Below are 18,531 nucleotides of genomic sequence, written 5' to 3'. Positions count from 1 at the left end.
CACCTCATGTTTCAAATTTGTTACACAACGATCACCATACATGCATGCTACGAGACTTGCAAACTTCAACACAAGTATTTCTCAAATTCACAACTACTCAACTAGCACACTCTAATATTACCACCTTTATATCTCAAAACAATTATCAAGTATCAAACTTCTCCTAGTACTCAATGCACTTTTTATGAAAGTTTTTATTATACCGATCTTGGATGCCTATCATATTAGGACTAAATTCATAACCAAAGCAAATTACCATGCTGTTCTAAAGGACTCTGAAAATAATATAAGTGAATCATGAGAGATCAATAATTTCTATAAAATAGAACCACCACCGTGCTCTAAAAGATATAAGCGAAGCACTAGAGCAAAATTATCTAGCTCAAAAGATATAAGTGAAGCACATAGAGTATTCTAATAGATTACGATTCATGTGTGCCTCTCCCTAAAGGTGTGTACATCAAGGATGATTGTGGTAAACTAAAAAGAAAATACTCGAATCATACAAGACGCTCCAAGCAAAACACATATCTTGTGGTGAATAAAAATATAGCCTCAAGTAAAGTTACCGATAGAAGAAGACGAAAGAGGGGATGCCTTCCGGGGCATCCCCAAGCTTAGGCTTTTGGTTGTCCTTGAATTTTACCTTGGGGTGCCTTGGTAATCCCCAAGATTAGTCTCTTGCCACTCCTTGTTCCATAATCCATCAAATCTTTACCCAAAACATGAAAACTTCACAACACAAAACTTAAACAGAAAATCTCATGAGCTCCGTTAGTAAAAGAAAACAAACCACCACTTAAGGTACTGTAATGAACTCATTCATCATTTATACTAGTGTTAAACCTACTGTATTACAACTTTTCTATGGTTCATACACTCAAATACTAGCCATAGATTTATCAAAATAAGCAAACAACACACGAAAAACAGAATCTATCAAAAACAGAACAGTCTGTAGTAATCTGTAGGTTTCAAATACTTCTGTAACCCCGAAAATTCTAAAGTAAATTTATTGAAGTGAGGAATATATCTATCAATCATCTGCAAAAAGAATTAACTAAATATCACTCTCTAGTAAAAAATGGCAGCAAATCTCGTGAGCACTAAAGTTTCTATTTTTTACAGCAAGATCGCAAAGACCTTCCCCAAGTCTTCCCAAAGGTTCTACTTGGCACAAACACTAATTAAAAGCATAAAACCACATCCAAGCAGAGGCTATATGAATTATTTATTACTAAACAGAATCAAAAATCAAGGAACAAAAATAAAATTGGGTTGCCTCCCAACAAGCGTTGTCGTTTAACGCCCCTAGCTAGGCATAAAAGCAAGGATAGATCTAGGTATTATCATCTTTGGTATGCAATCCATAAGTGGCTCTCATAATAGATTCATAAGGTAATTTAATTTCCTTTCTAGTAGAGTGTTCCATTCCCTTCCTTAACGGAAATTGGAATCTAATATTCCCTTCCTTCATATCAATAAGTGCACCAATCGTTCTAAGGAAAGGTCTACCAAGAATAATAAGACATGTAGGATTGCAATCAATATCAAGAACAATGAAACCCACGGGCACATAATTCCTATTTTCAATAATAAGAAAATCATTAATTCTTCCCATAGTTTTCTTAATGGTGGAATCCGCAAGATGCAAGTTTAAAGAACAATCATCAAATTCACGGAAACCTAGCAAATCACACAAGGTTTTAGGAATCGTGGAAACACTAGCACCCAAATCACATAAAGCAAAGCATTCATGATCTTTAATTTTAATTTTAATAGTAGGTTCCCACTCATCATAAATTTTTCTAGAGATAGAAACTCCCAATTCAAGCTTTTCTTCATAAGATTGCATTAAAGAATCAACGATATGTTTAGTAAAAGCTTTATTTTGACTATAAGCATGCGGAGAATTTAGCACGAATTGCAACAAGGAAATACAATCTATTAAATAACAATTATCATAATTAAATTCCTTGACATCCAAGATAGTGGGTTCATTAATATGTAAAGTTTTGACCTCTCCCATCCCACTTTTATCAATTTTTGCATAAAGATCTGAAAACTCCGAATCATTGGGACGCCTTCTAACTAAAGTTGACTCATCTCCAGTCCCATCATTATCAAGATTCATATTGCAAAACAAAGATTTAATAGGAGACACATCAATAACTTTTAGATCTTCATCATTATTATCATGGAAACTAGAAGAACACGCTTTCACAAAGCAATCTTTTTTAGCACGCATCCTAGCGGTTCTTTATTTGCACTCATCAATGGAAATTCTCATAGCTTTGAGAGACTCATTGATATCATGCTTAGGTGGAATAGATCTAAGTTTCAAAGAATCAACATCAAGAGAAATTTTATCCACGTTCCTAGCCAACTCGTCAATCTTAGACAATTTTTCTTCAATCAAAGCATTGAAACTCTTTTGCAAACTAATAAATTCTTTAATATTGGATTCAAAATCAGAGGGCATCTTATTATAATTTCCATAAGAATTGTTGTAGAAATTACCATAAGTATTAGAGGAATTACTAGGAAATGGCCTAGGATTAAAATTACCTCTATATGCGTTATTACCAAAATTGTTCCTACCAATAAAATTCACATCCATAGACTCATTATTATTCTCAATCAAAGTAGACAAATGCATATCATTAGGATCAGAAGAAACACTCTTATTAGCAGACAATTTCATAAGTTCATGCATCTTGCCACTCAAAACATTAATTTCTTCTATTGCATGAACCTTTTTACTAGTAGATCTTTCAGTGTGCCATTGAGAATAATTAACCATAAAAGTGCATAAAAGTGCCTCCCGACTGAATCTAAAAGATTTCTAGAAGCAAAATTCAATCTGGCATAAAATTTTTGTATAATCATCCAAAGATTCAAACCATGTGTAGGGAAATTGTGTATCATTAATTTCATCCTCTCCCAAGTTTGTGCAACATGTTCATGATCAGGTTGCTTAAAATTCATAATATCATTTCTAAGAGTTATGATCTTAGCGGGAGGAAAATACTTAGAGATAAAAGCATCTTTGCACTTATTCCATGCATCAATACTATTTTTAAGCAAAGACAAAAACCAAGTTTTAGCACAAACTCTAAGCAAAAACGGGAATAGCTTCAATTTAACAATATCATTATCCACATCTTTCTTCTTTTGCATATCACACAAATCAACCAAGTTGTTTAGATGGGTAGCGGCATCTTCACTAGGAAGGCCGGAGAACGGGCCTTTCATGACAAGATTCAGCAAAGCAGTATTAATTTCACAAGCTTCAGCATTGGTAAGAGGAGCAATCGGAGTGCTAATAAAATCATTATTGTTGGTATTAGAAAAGTCACACAATTTAGTATTATCTTGAGCCATCGCGACAAACAATCCAACACACAAGCACACAAGAGGCAAGCGAAAAGAGACGAACTTGGAAAAGAGAAGGGGACGGAAAAAGAGGGCGAATAAAACGGCAAGGGTAAAGTGGGGGAGAGGAAAATGAGAGGAAAATGGCAAATAATGTAATGCGAGGGATAAGAGTTTGTTATGGGTACTTGGTATGTCTTGACTTGTGCGTAGATCTCCCTGGCAACGGCGCCAGAAATCCTTCTTGCTACCTCTTGAGCATTGCGTTGGTTTTCCCTTGAAGAGGAAAGGGTGATGCAGCAAAGTAGAATAAGTATTTCCCTTAGTTTTGAGAACCAAGGTATCAATCCAGTAGGATACAACACGCAAGTCCCTCGTACCTACACAAACAAATAAGAACCTCGCAACCAACGTGATAAAGGGGTTGTCAGTCCCTTCAGGTCACTTACGAGAGTGAGATCTGATAGAGATAATAATGATAAGATAAATATTTTTGGTATTTTTTATGATGTAGATTGAAAGTAAATATTGCAAAATAAACGGTGCCAGAAATAACTTGTTGACAGGAGATTAATATAATGGAGAATAGACCCGGGGGCCATAGGTTTCACTAGTGGCTTCTCGCAAGATAGCACAAGTATTACGGTGCGTGAACAAATTACTGTCGAGCAATTGATAGAAAAGTGAATAATTATGAGAATATCTAGGCATGATCATGTATATAGGCATCACGTCCGTGACAAGTAGACCGACTCCTGCCTGCATGTACTACTATTACTCCACACATCGACCGCTATCCATCATGCATCTAGAGTATTAAGTTCATAAGAACATAGTAACGCATTAGGTAAGATGACATGATGTAGAGGGATAAACTCAAGCAATATGATATAAACCCCATATTTTTGTCACTGGGATCGAGCACCGCAAGATTGAACCCAAAGCTAAGCACTTCTCCCATTGCAAGAAAGATCAATCTAGTAGGCCAAACCAAACTGATAATTCGAATAGACTTGGAAAGATAACCAATCATACATAAAAGATTTCAGAGAAGAATCAAATATTTTTCATAGATAGACTTGATCATAAACCCACAATTCATCGGATCTCGACAAACACACCGCAAAAAGAGTTACATCGAATAGATATCCAAGAAGATCGAGGAGAACTTTGTATTGAGATTCAAAGAGAGAGAAGAAGCCATCTAGCTAATAGATATGGACCCGAAGGTATGAGGTAAACTACTCACACATCATCGGAGGGGCCATGGAGTTGATGTAGAGGCCCTCCGTGATCGATGCCCCCTCCGACAGAGCTCCGGAAAAGGCCCCAAGATGGGATCTCTTGGGTACAGAAGGTTGCGGTGGCGGAAATAGGGTTTCATGGTGCTCCTGGATGTTTTTGGGCTATATGAACATATATAGGAGGAAGAAGTAGGTCGGTGGAGCCACGAGAGGCCCACGAGGGGGGAGGGCGCGCCCAGGGGGTAGGCGCCCCCTGCCTCGTGGCCACTGATACGTCCATTTTCCATCATGCTTTTATATCAATATTTATTGCATTATGGGCTGTTATTTCACTTTATGTCACAATACTTATGGCTATTCTCTCTTATTTTACAAGGTTTACATGAAGAGGGAGAATGCCGGCAGCTGGAATTCTGCGCAACTCCAAAAGTCCTGAAACTCCACGGAACATCTTAAAATAAATAAAGAAATATCCTCGCCAAAGATGAAGGCCAGGGGGCCCACACCTTGCTCACGAGGGTGGGGGCGTGCCCCCTCCTAGGGCGCGCCCCCTACCTTGTGGGCCCCCTGGTGGGTCTCCGACGTCCATCTTCTGCTATATGAAGTCTTTCGATGAGAAAAAAATCAGAGGGAACTTTTCGGGACGAGACTCCGCCGCCACGAGGCGGAACCTTGGCGTAACCAATCTAGAGCTCCGGCAGAGCTGTTCTGCCGGGGATACTTCCCTCCGGGAGGGGGAAATCATCACCATCGTCATCACCAACGCTCCTCTCATCGGGAGAGGGCAATCTCCATCAACATCTTCACCAGCACCATCTCATCTCCAAACCCTAGTTCATCTCTTGTATCCAATTCTTGTCTCAAAGTCCGGGATTGGTGCTAGTAGGTTGCTAGTAGGGTTGATTACTCCTTGTAGTTGATGCTAGTTGGTTTATTTGGTGGAAGATCATATGTTCAGATCCTATATGCATATTATTACCCCTCTGATTATGAACATGAATATGCTTTGTGAGTAATTACGTTTGTTCCTGAGGACAAGGGAGAAGTCTTGCTATTAGTAGTCATGTGAATTTGGTATTCGTTTGATATTTTGATAAGATGTATGTTGTCTAGCCTCTAGTGGTGTTATGTGAACGTCGACTACATAACACTTCACCATTATTTGGGCCTAGAGGAAGGCATTGGGAAGTAATAAGTAGATTATGGGTTGCTAGAGTGACAGAAGCTTAAACCCTAGTTTATGCGTTGCTTCGTAAGGGGTTGATTTGGATCCACATGTTTCATGCTATGGTTAGGTTTACCTTAATACTTTTGTTGTAGTTGCGGATGCTTGCAATAGAGGTTAATCATAAGTGGTATGCTTGTTCAAGTAAGAACAGCACCCAAGCACCGGTCCACCCACATATCAAATTATCAAAGTATCGAACGTGAATCATATGGACGTGATGAAAACTAGCTTGACGATATTCCCATGTGTCCTCGGGAGCGCTTTTCCTATTATAAGAGTTTGTTCCGGCTTGTCCTTTGCTATAAAAAGGATTGGGCCACCTTGCTGCACTTTATTTACTTTTGTTACTTGTTGCTCGTTACAATTTATCTTGTCACAAAACTATCTGTTACCACTTATTTCAGTACTTGCAGAGAATACCTTGCTGAAAACCGCTTATCATTTCCTTCTGCTCCTCGTTGGGTTCGACACTCTTACTTATCAAAAGGACTATGATAGATCCCCTATACGTGTGGGTCATGAAGACTCTTTTCTGGCGCCATTGTCGGGGAGTGTAGCGCCTTTGGTAGGTGGAATTTGGTAAGGAAAAAATTATATAGTGTGCTGAAATTTACTATCACTTGCTACTATGGAAAGTAATTCTCTGAGGGGCTTGTTCGGGGTATCTTCACCCCGTCCAGTAGAGCAAAGAGTTGCTCCTCAACCTACTGAACCTATTGAAAATGAAACTCCTTTTGAGTTTCCTTTGGGTATGATGGAAAAACTGCTAGCTAACCCTTTTACAGGAGATGGAACAAAGCATCCTGATGAGCATTTAAAATATGTGGATGAAGTTTGTGGATTGTTTAAGCTTGCAGGTATACCCGATGATGTTGCTAAGAAGAAGGTCTTCCCTTTATCTTTGAAGGGAGACGCATTGATATGGTATAGGCTATGTGATGATATGAGATCATGGAACTATAAAATATTGAAATTGGAATTTCATCAAAAGTATTACCCTATGCATCTTGTTCATCGTGATTGCAATTATATATATAATTTCTGGCCTCGCGAAGGAGAAAGCATCGCTCAAGCTTGGGGGAGGCTTAAATCAATGTTATATTCATGCCCCAATCATGAGCTCTCGAGAGAAGTAATTATGCAAAGTTTTTATGCTTGGCTTTCTCATAATAATCAAACCATGCTCGATACTTCTTGTGCTGGCTCTTTTATGATGAAGACTATTGAATTCAGATGGAATTTATTGGATAGAATTAAACGCAACTCTGAAGATTGGGACCTCGACGAAGGTAAGGAGTCAGGTATGACACCTAAGTTTGATTATGTTAAATCTTTTATGGATACCGATATTTTCCATAAGTTCAGCACTAAATATGGACTTGACTCTGAGATCGTAGCTTCTTTTTGTGAATCTTTTGCTACTTATGTTGATCTCCCTAAGGAGAAGTCGTTTAAATATCATCCTCCCATAGAAGTAAAAGTAGTTGCACCTATTAAAGTTGAAGAAAAGACTGTCACTTATAATGATCCTATTGTTCCTACTTCTTATGTTGAGAAACCACCTTTCCCTGTTAGAATAAAGGATCATGCTAAAGCTTTAACTGTTGTTCGTAAAAGCAATGTTAGAACTTATACACCTCCTAAGCAAGTTAAAGTAGAACCTAATATTGCTATTGTTAAAGATCTCTTGTCTGATAATATTGATGGGCATGTTATTCAGTTCGAAGGTGAAACTGCTAGAATTGCTAAACCTTGTGCTAAAGATAAACATAGACCTGTGGTAGGCGTGCCTGTTATTTCTGTTAAAATAGGAGATCATTGTTATCATGGCTTATGTGATATGGGTGCGAGTGCTAGTGTTATACTGCATACTTTATACGAAGAAATTAAGAATGAAATTGCACCTGCTGAGTTAGAAGGTATTGATGTCACAATTAAACTTGCCAATAGAGATGCTATTTCACCAATTGGAATTGTTAGAGATGTTGAAGTCTTGTATGGGAAAACTAAATATCCTGCTGATTTTCTTGTTCTTACTTCTCTGCAAGATAGCTTTTGTCCCATTATATTTGGTAGACCCTTCTTGAACATTGTTAATGCTAGGATAGATTGCGAAAAGAATTTTGTTACTATTGGCTTGGATGATAGGGTTCATGAGTTTAATTTCTCTAAATTTAGTAAACAACATCGCGAGGAAGAATTACCTAGTAAGGATGAAATTATTGGTCTTGCTTCTATTGTCGTACCTCCTAGTGATCCTTTAGAACACTATTTGCTAGACCATGAAAATGCTATGTTCATGAATGAAAGAAGGGAAATAGATGGAGTATTCTTTAAACAGGAACCTATTCTGCAACACAACTTGCCTGTTGAAATTTTAGGGGATCCTCCTCCACCCAAGGGTGATCCTGTGTTCGAGCTTAAACCGTTGCCTGATAATCCTAAATATGCTTATCTTGATGAAAAGAAGATATATCCTGATATTATTTGTGCTAACCTTTCAGAGCATGAAGAAGAAAGATTATTGAAAACTCCGAGGAAGCATCGTGCTGCTATTGGATATACTCTTGATGATCTTAAGGGCATTAGTCCCACTCTATGTCAACATAAAATAAATTTGGAAGCAGATGCCAAACCAGTTCGTGATCCTCAACGACGTTTGAATCCTAAAATGAAAGAAGTGGTAAGAAAAGAAATACCCAAGCTTCTGGAGGCAGGTATAATTTATCCCGTTGCTGATAGTCAGTGGGTAAGTCATGTCCATTGTGTCCCTAAGAAGGGAGGTATTACTGTTGTTCCTAATGATAAAGATGAATTGATTCCACAAAGAATTATCATAGGTTATAGGATGGTAATTGATTTCCGCAAATTAAATAAAGCTACTAAGAAAGATCATTACACCTTACCTTTTATTGATCAAATGCTAGAAAGATTATGCAAACATACACACTATTGCTTTCTAGATGGTTATTCTGGTTTCTCTCAAATACCTCTGTCGGCTAGAGATCAATCAAAGACTACTTTTACATGCCCTTTTGGTACTTTTGCTTATAGACGTATGCCTTTTGGTTTATGTAATGCACCTGCTACCTTTCAAAGATGCATGATGGCTATATTCTCTGACTTTTGTGAAAACATTTTTGAGGTTTTCATGGACGATTTTTCCGTCTATGGTTCCTCTTTTGATGATTGCTTGAGCAATCTTGATCGAGTTTTGCAGAGATGTGAAAAAACTAATCTTGTCTTGAATTGGGAAAAGTGTCACTTTATGGTTAATGAAGGTATTGTCTTAGGGCATAAAGTTTCTGAAAGAGGTATTGAAGTTGATAAAGCCAAGGTCGATGCTATTGAAAAGATGCCATGTCCCAAGGACATCAAAGGTATAAGAAGTTTCCTTGGTCACGCCGGATTTTACAGGAGGTTCATTAAGGACTTCTATAAAAATTTCTCGGCCTCTGACTAATTTATTGCAAAAAGATATACCATTTGTCTTTGATGATGATTGTGTAGAAGCATTTGAAATACTTAAGAAAGCATTAGTCTCTGCACCTGTTGTTCAGCCACCTGATTGGAATTTACCCTTTGAAATTATGTGTGATGCTAGTGATTATGCTGTAGGTGCTATTCTAGGGCAAGGAGTTGATAAGAAATTAAATGTTATTTATTATGCTAGTAAGACTTTAGACAATTCTCAAAGAAATTATGCTACTACTGAAAAAGAGCTTTTAGCGGTTGTATTTGCTTGTGATAAGTTCAGACCTTATATTGTTGATTCTAAAGTAACTATTCACACTGATCATGCTGCTATTAAATACCTTATGGAAAAGAAAGATGCTAAACCTAGACTTATTAGATGGGTTCTCTTGCTACAAGAATTTGATTTGCATATTGTTGATAGAAAGGGAGCTAAGAACCCTGTTGCAGACAACTTGTCTAGGTTAGAGAATGTTCTTGATGACCCACTACCTATTAATGATAGCTTTCCTGATGAACAATCAAATGTTATAAGTACTTCTTGTAGTACTCCATGGTATGCTGATTATGCTAATTATATTGTTGCTAAGTTTATACCACCTAGCTTCACATACCAGCAAAAGAAAAAGGTTTTCTATGACTTGAGACATTACTTTTGGGATGACCCACATCTTTATAAAGAAGGAGTAGATGGTGTTATTAGACATTGTGTACCTGAGCATGAACAGGAACAGATCCTACGCAAGTGTCATTCCGAGACTTATGGAGGACACCACGCTGGAGATAGAACTGCACATAAGGTATTGCAATCTGGTTTTTATTGGCCTACTCTCTTCAGGGATGCCTGTAAGTTTGTCTTGTCTTGTGATGAATGTCAAAGAATTGGTAGTAGACGTCAAGAAATGCCTATGAATTATTCTCTTGTTATTGAACCGTTTGATGTTTGGGGCTTTGATTATATGGGACCTTTTCCTGCCTCTAATGGATATACACATATTTTAGTTGCTGTTGATTACATTACTAAGTGGGTAGAAGCTATTCCAACTAGTAGTGCTGATCATAACACTTCTATTAAAATGCTTAAAGAAGTTATTTTTCCGAGGTTTGGAGTCCCTAGATATTTAATGACTGATGGTGGTTCACACTTTATTCATGGTGCTTTCCGTAAAATGCTTGCTAAATATGATGTTAGTCATAGAATTGCATCTCCTTATCACCCTCAGTCTAGTGGTCAAGTAGAGTTGAGCAATAGAGATCTCAAATTAATTTTGCAAAAGGCTGTTAATAGGTCTAGAAATAATTGGTCCAAGAAACTTGATGATGCATTATGGGCTTATAGAACTGCATACAAAAATCCTATGGGTATGTCTCTGTATAAAATGGTTTATGGAAAAGCATGTCACTTACCTCTCGAACTAGAACATAAGGCATATTGGGCTATTAAAGAGCTCAACTATGATTTTAAATTTGCCAGTGAGAAGAGGTTATTTGATATTAGCTCACTTGATGAATGGAGAACCCAAGCTTATGAAAATGCCAAGTTGTTTAAAGAAAAAGTTAAAAGATGGCATGACAAAAGGATACAAAAGCGTGAGTTTAATATAGGTGATTATGTATTGCTATACAACTCCCGTTTAAGATTTTTTGCAGGAAAACTTCTCTCTAAATGGGAAGGCCCCTATGTTATCGAAGAGGTCTATCGTTCCGGTGCCATAAAAATCAACAACTTAGAGGGCACAAATCCGAAGGTGGAAACGGTCAAAGAATCAAACATTATATCTCAGGTAATCCCATAAATGTTGAAACCAATATTATTGAAACCGTAACCCCGGAGGAATACATAAGGGACACCTTCCATACCGTTTGAGACTCCGAAAAGGAATAGGTATGTGGTACGGTAAGTAAACCGACTCCAAAACAATTTTTAAGGCAATATTTCTCCGTTTTGGAATATTTAGAAAAATAGAAAAATAAGTAGCAGTCTGGGAAGGACACGAGGGCCCCACGAGGGTGGTGGGCGCGCCCCCTACCTCGTGAGCACCTTGTGTGCCTTCCGGACTCCGTTTTCTTGCACGTTACGTATTTTGGTCGGTAAAAATTCATTATATAACCTCCCAAAGATTTTGACTCCCGTATCACGCAAATATCCTCTGCTCTTGTTTCAAGCTGCCCCGTTGCAGATTAAATCAACATGTCTTCCCAGGATTCGGAAGGAGAAAGCTATGTGGATGATTACTTAGCAAATCCCAAGGTCTATGGAGATGTGGAACACGATGGATGGACCACGGAGGAAGAAGAGGACTATGAACCCAAGGGGAAGGAGGAGACGAGCTCAGATGAAGATGAAGCACCATTACCTCAACCTGGGGACATGCACGTGGAGTTCGAAAAGTCAAGTCTCCCTAATAGGGTAAAGAAACCCAAGTTCGAGTTTATCCCTTTTCGTCTCTTGCAGGAAAATAAGCAGGACCTATGCAAAAATATATTCACCCTGGAGTGGGAGATTGATGATCTGAGGGATCAAAATGCCGTCCTCAAGCGCAAATTAAGGGGGAAGCCTAAGCCATCAACTAAGCCAACATCACCACCACCTTCTTCACCAACAAAGAAGGAGATATAATCACATGGGTATGGGCACTCCCCTTGGCAACTACCAAGCTTGGGGGAGGTGCCCCGGTATTGTATCACCATCACAACTCCTATCTTTATTGTTTTTCTTAGTTCGATCCTATTAGTAGTTTCTTGATCTAGTAGAATAAAGTTTATGGCATGATTTAGTTTTGAGTTTTGCTTTTTGATCTCTCTATGTAATCGAGTCTGTGAGTTATATATAATAAAGATTAGTGTTGAGTCAAGGGCTTGATTATTTTGCCATGATCTTGGGTGAATAAAAGAAAAGAGAAAAAGAACAAAAAGAAACAAAAAGTTCATATTGATCTTATTGAGAGTAATGACTTCACATAGAAAGAGTATGATGATTAAAAGTTGTTGGGAGTTGGCAGACATAGCTTTGGTCATTGTTGCAATTAATAGGAAGTAATAAGGAAATAGAGGTTTTCACATATAGATATATTATCATTGGCATCTTTTATGATTGGGAGCACTCATTAAAATATGACATGCTAAAGAGTTCATGTAGGACAAGGAAGACAACGTAATGAGTTATGTCTTTCTTATATCTGAGATAAAGTATGTTGTCATGGATCCTCTAGCTTGTTGAGCTTGCCTTTCCCCCTCATGCTAGCCAAATTCTTAGCACCAAGTAGAAATACTACTTGTGCTTCCAAAATCCCTAAACCAGTTTTGCCATGAGAGTCCACCATATCTACCTATGGATTGAGTAAGATCCTTCAAGTAAGTTTTCATCGGTGCAAAGCAATAAAAATTGCTCTAAATATGTATGATTGATTGGTGTGGGAGAAATAAGATTTATACGATCTTGTGATGTGGAAGTAATAAAAGCGACAGACTGCATAATAAAGGTTCATATCATAAGGGGCAATATAAAGTGACGTTCTTTCGCATTGAGATTTTATGCATCCAACCATAAAAGCGCATGGCAACCTCTGCTTCCCTCTGCGAAGGGCCTATCCTTTATTACTATCTTCTACCTTATGCAAGAGTCACGGTGATCTTCACCTTTCCCTTTTAATTTTATCCTTTGGCAAGCTCAGCATGTTGGAAAGAACATGATATATATATATATATATATATATATCTAATTGGATGTAGGGGAGCATGAATTATTATTGTTGACATTACCCTTGAGGTAAAAGGTTGTGGGGCAAAACTATAAGCCCCTATCTTTCTCTGTGTCCGATTAAAACTTCATAACCACAAGTATTGCGTGATTGTTAGCAATTATGAAGGACTAAATGATAGTTGAGTATGTGGACTTGCTTTTTAGCTCTGACATAGACTCTTTCCGATGTTATGATAAATTACAATTGCTTCAATGACTGAGATTATAGTTTGTCGGAGCCCAATAAGGTTTACGATTTATACTTTTGCATTGTGAATAGATCATCACTTGAACATAAGTAATCATATGACAAAATCTATATATGTTGTTGTTATTAGATTAATCATGATGCCTTCATGTCCATATTTTATTTTTATCGACGCCTCTACCTCTAAACATGAGGACATATTTATTCTTATCGGCTTTTCGCTTGAGGACAAGCAAGGTCTAAGCTTGAGGGAGTTGATACGTCCATTTTGCATCATGCTTTTATATCGATATTTATTGCATTATGGCTGTTATTTCACTTTATGTGACAATACTTATGGCTATTCTCTCTAATTTTACAAGGTTTACATGAAGAGGGAGAATGCGGGCAGCTGGAATTCTGGACTGGAAAAGGAGCAAATATTAGAGACCTATTCTACGCAACTCCAAAAGTCATGAAACTCCACGGAACATCTTAAAATAAATAAAGAAAAATCCTCGCCAAAGATGAAGGCCAGGGGGCCCACACCCTGCTCACGAGGGTGGGGGCGCGCCGCCCCTCCTAGGGCGCGGCCCCCCTACCTCATGGGCCCCCTGGTGGGTCTCCGACGTCCATCTTCTGCTATATGAAGTCTTTCGATGAGAAAAAAATCAGAGGGAACTTTTTGGGACGAGACTCCGCCGCCATGAGGCGGAATCTTGGCGGAACCAATATAGAGCTCCGGCAGAGCTGTTCTGTCGGGGATACTTCCCTCCGGGAGGGGGAAATCATCACCATCGTCATCACCAACGCTCCTCTCATCGGGAGAGGGCAATCTCCATCAACATCTTCACCGGCACCATCTCATCTCCAAACCCTAGTTCATCTCTTGTATCCAATTCTTGTCTCAAAGTCCGGGATTGGTCCTAGTAGGTTGCTAGTAGTGTTTATTACTCCTTGTAGTTGATGCTAGTTGGTTTATTTGGTGGAAGATCATATGTTCAGATCCTATATACATATTATTACCCCTCTGATTATGAACATGAATATGCTTTGTGAGTAATTACGTTTGTTCCTGAGGACAAGGGAGAAGTCTTGCTATTAGTAGTCATGTGAATTTGGTATTCGTTTGATATTTTGATAAGATGTATGTTGTCTAGCCCCTAGTGGTGTTATGTGAACGTTGACTACATAACACTTCACCATTATTTGGGCCTAGAGGAAGGCATTGGGAAGTAATAAGTAGATGATGGGTTGCTAGAGTGACAGAAGCTTAAACCCTAGTTTATGCGTTGCTTCGTAAGGGGCTGATTTGGATCCACATGTTCCATGCTATGGTTAGGTTTACCTTAATACTTTTTTTGTAGTTGCGGATGCTTGCAATAGAGGTTAATCATAAGTGGTATGCTTGTTCAAGTAAGAACAGCACCCAAGCACCGGTCCACCCACATATCAAATTATCAAAGTATCGAACGTGAATCATATGGACGTGATGAAAACTAGCTTGACGATATTCCCATGTGTCCTCGGGAGCGCTTTTCCTATTATAAGAGTTTGTTCCGGCTTGTCCTTTGCTATAAAAAGGATTGGGCCACCTTGCTGCACTTTATTTACTTTTGTTACTTGTTGCTCGTTACAATTTATCTTGTCACAAAACTATCTGTTACCACTTATTTCAGTACTTGCAGAGAATACCTTGCTGAAAACCGCTTATCATTTCCTTCTGCTCCTCGTTGGGTTCGGCACTCTTACTTATTGAAAGGACTACAATAGATCCCCTATACTTGTGGGTCATCAGCCACCTCGTTGGTTGCTTGACGTCTACTCCAAGTCCTCTGGATCACGTTTGTTCCAAAAATCACGCTCCCGAAGGGTTCATTCCGTTTGGATTCTGTTTGATATTCCTTTTCTGCGAAACACTGAAATAGGCAAAAAAAACAGCAATTTGCATTGGGCCTTGGGTTAGTAGGTTAGTCCCAAAAATAATATAAAAGTGTAAAATAAAGCACATTAACATCCAAAACAGATAATATAATAGCATGGAACAATCAAAAATTATAGATACGTTGGAGACGTATAAGTGGACGACACTCTCCCCTCTCGTTGCTATGCATCACCATGATCTTGCGTGTGCGTAGGAATTTTTTTGAAATTACTGTGTTACCCAAAAGTGGCATCTGAGCCAGATTTATGCATAGATGTTATATGCACGAGTAGAACACAAAGGAGTTGTGGGCGTGGGTATATACACATTGCTTGCCATCACTAGTTGATTCTTGATTCAGCGGCATTGTTGGATGAAGCGGCCCAGACCGACATTATGCGTACGCTTACGCGAGACTGGTTCTACTGATGTGCTTCGCACACAGGTGGCTAGTGGGTGTCTGTTTCTCCAGCTTTAGTTGAATCGGATTCAATGAACAGGGTTCTTTCTGAAGATCAAAAAGCAATCACTATACCGCATTGTGGTTTTTGATGCGTAGGTAAGAATGGTTCTTGCTCAGCCCGTAGCAGCCACGTAAAACTTGCAACAACAAAGTAGAGGATGTCTAACTTGTTTTTGCTGGGCATGTTGTGATATGATATGGTCAAGACATGATGCTAAATTTTATTGTATGAGATGATAATGTTTTGTAAACACAGTTGTCGGCAACTGGCAGGAGCCATATGGTTGTCGCTTTATTGTATGAAATGCAATCGCCATATAATTGCTTTACTTTATCACTAAGCGGTAGCGATAGTCGTGGAGGCAATAGTTGGCGTGACGACAACGATGCTTCGGTGGAGATCAAGGTGTCAAGCCGGCGACGATGGTGATCATGACGGTGCTTTGGAGATGGAGATCACAGGCACAAGATGATGATGGCCATATCATATCACTTATATTGATTGCATGTGATGTTTATCTTTTATGCATCTTATTTTGCTTAGATCGATGGTAGCATTATAAGATGATCTCTCACTAAATTTCAAGGTATAAGTGTTCTCCCTGAGTATGCACCGTTGCGAAAGTTCATTGTGCCTAGACACCACGTGATGATTGATGTCTACTACACAACCTTCTTGTCATAGGCGTTGTTGGGTGTAGCGACCCGACCTCAGACGGTCAAGTCTCTGTGCTTAAGTGTCATCCCTGGATCGGTATGTTGACACACACAGTACTCGAGGATTTATAACAGAGGTAAATCACATGTATAAAGTAACGTAAATACTATTACCTCAATCCAAATAGCGGAAGTAATAACAAGGTTGTGGATTCCCATCAACACCAACGGCAAAGTTGAGTGTAGAAATCGTAACCCTAACGTATCACTTACTCGTCGTAAGAAGTCCTGCAACATGAGACATTGCAGCCACAAAGGGTCAGTACATTGAATGTACTGGCAAATTCACACCAGAGGATAATGATGAATAATACCTATCACTACATGCATATTTGGCTGGTGGAAAAGCTCTATGGTTATAATGTTTTTGCGAAAAGCCAATTTTTCCCCACTGCAAAGGAATATAATTTATTTAACTACAAAGTTGGTTGAAAAATATTGAGAAGGTTCCTCCAACTCAATCCCAAATTAACACCAATAACCCAACAAATTATTTAAGTAACGTGATGAGATCAATATGATAATCCAAGAACCAGATACTCAAGATGTCCATAACCGGGGACACGGCTAACCAAGATTAGTTTGTACACTCTGCAAGAGGTTTGTGCACTTTTCCCTACAAGACCTGATCTCCTCCGTTGGATTTCTCGCACTGCCAGGTGTTTGAGAAACGGATGACCGAGACACAGTCTTTCAGAAGCATTAACTCTCTACTCCGGATAGACTATACCACCTACAACCCACTACCTGCTAGTCTATCTCTTCAAGAGCTTCATGCAACTTACTCAACTATGCTAGAGCCCATAATAGCTTGTGGCTGCACACGGAAGTTTCTAGCATGAATAATCTTATGATCCCTTTGAGCCTGGGTGGCATTCCATAGGGTGATCACACGGGTCCTCCGGGGTCCCCTTGGGCAAGCACTGGGTTCTCCAGGTGCCCGGGCAAACCACTGGGTACTCCAGGGTGCCCCAACCATTCCATCCAGATGTGTGCTTAAGTAGCCACCTTAAGTTAACCATTAATTATGAACCCTCACATTTGTCATGAATACTCTCAACCAAATCCACGTCTACGAGCATAGCATAGCAGTATAAGCATAACGTAAAAGTAACTCCCAGGGTTTGAATGCAGGGCAATAGGTTCCTACCTCATCAACTACTTCCTGATACCCACATGTTATCAAGTCCTAACCATGCAATGTTTGAGGGTTGAAACTAATGCATAAAAACTGGGTATGAAAGGGATATGATCAAAGTGTGAACTTGCCTTGTACTATTGATGAAGATGATTCACACTCATAACTCTTGATAGTTCTACTCTTCACACTCCGTTCAATCTATCGTGAGCAAGCAATAGTAACCACACATAAGCAATCACTCAAAAAATCAGGAAGAACGAAGAAGACAGTTCGGAAAACATCAAAACCAACAAATAACTCTTGCAACATAAAACAATTTCTAACAGTACTAAAATTATGTGAATTTGGCCTTATCAGAAAGTTTAAGTTAAGAGCTTTGATTTGCAAAAAGAATCAACTAAATCGGAGTTATAAAACTCAAGTTATGAACAAAAGAAGTTTGAATACAAATCTATTTGAATTCAAATTTTAAAACTTTCAAAAACATGTTTAAGTTGTTTTACTGGATAGAGGAGATCGTAACGAAGAAGTGGGCGTTGGTTTCATCTAATTTGGATGAACGAGTAAAAATTTATGGCTATTTGAAAAATCAAGGCCAAGCTATTTTACGGAAAAAAAAATAGCTACGACTAAAGTCTAATGTATAAATACGTAGATTAATTGATAATCTAATTATTCTATCATATTAGTCTAGAAATAATAAACTACAGAAGTATAAAAAAACAAAGAAAGATACCTTTATAAGGTAGAGAAAAAACAACTTTGAAGAGAAGAGACAATTTCCAGAAGTCGCGCCGAAGATGACAAATATATTTTTCTTAAATGAATCTAGTCAAACCAAAATATTGATTTAACCCGAACCGGATGATTTTTGAAGGCTCTATGTGTCTAATTATAGGTGGAAAAGAGGTTTAAGGGTCAAAAGCTAGGCAATATGGGACTAAACGTAGACGAAAATATACGAAACAGAGAAGAAAAAGGCTTACGCCTCGCACGGGCCTAAAGGCCTCGGCCGGCCGCGCGCCGTACACGGGCT

Source organism: Triticum urartu, chromosome 7A (genome assembly GCF_056163025.1).
Source record: "Triticum urartu cultivar PI428250 chromosome 7A, HENAU_Tu73, whole genome shotgun sequence".
NCBI classification, from domain to species: Eukaryota; Viridiplantae; Streptophyta; class Magnoliopsida; order Poales; family Poaceae; genus Triticum; species Triticum urartu.
The sequence above is the reverse complement of the archived record's forward strand: the minus strand, read 5'-3'. Positions refer to the sequence as shown.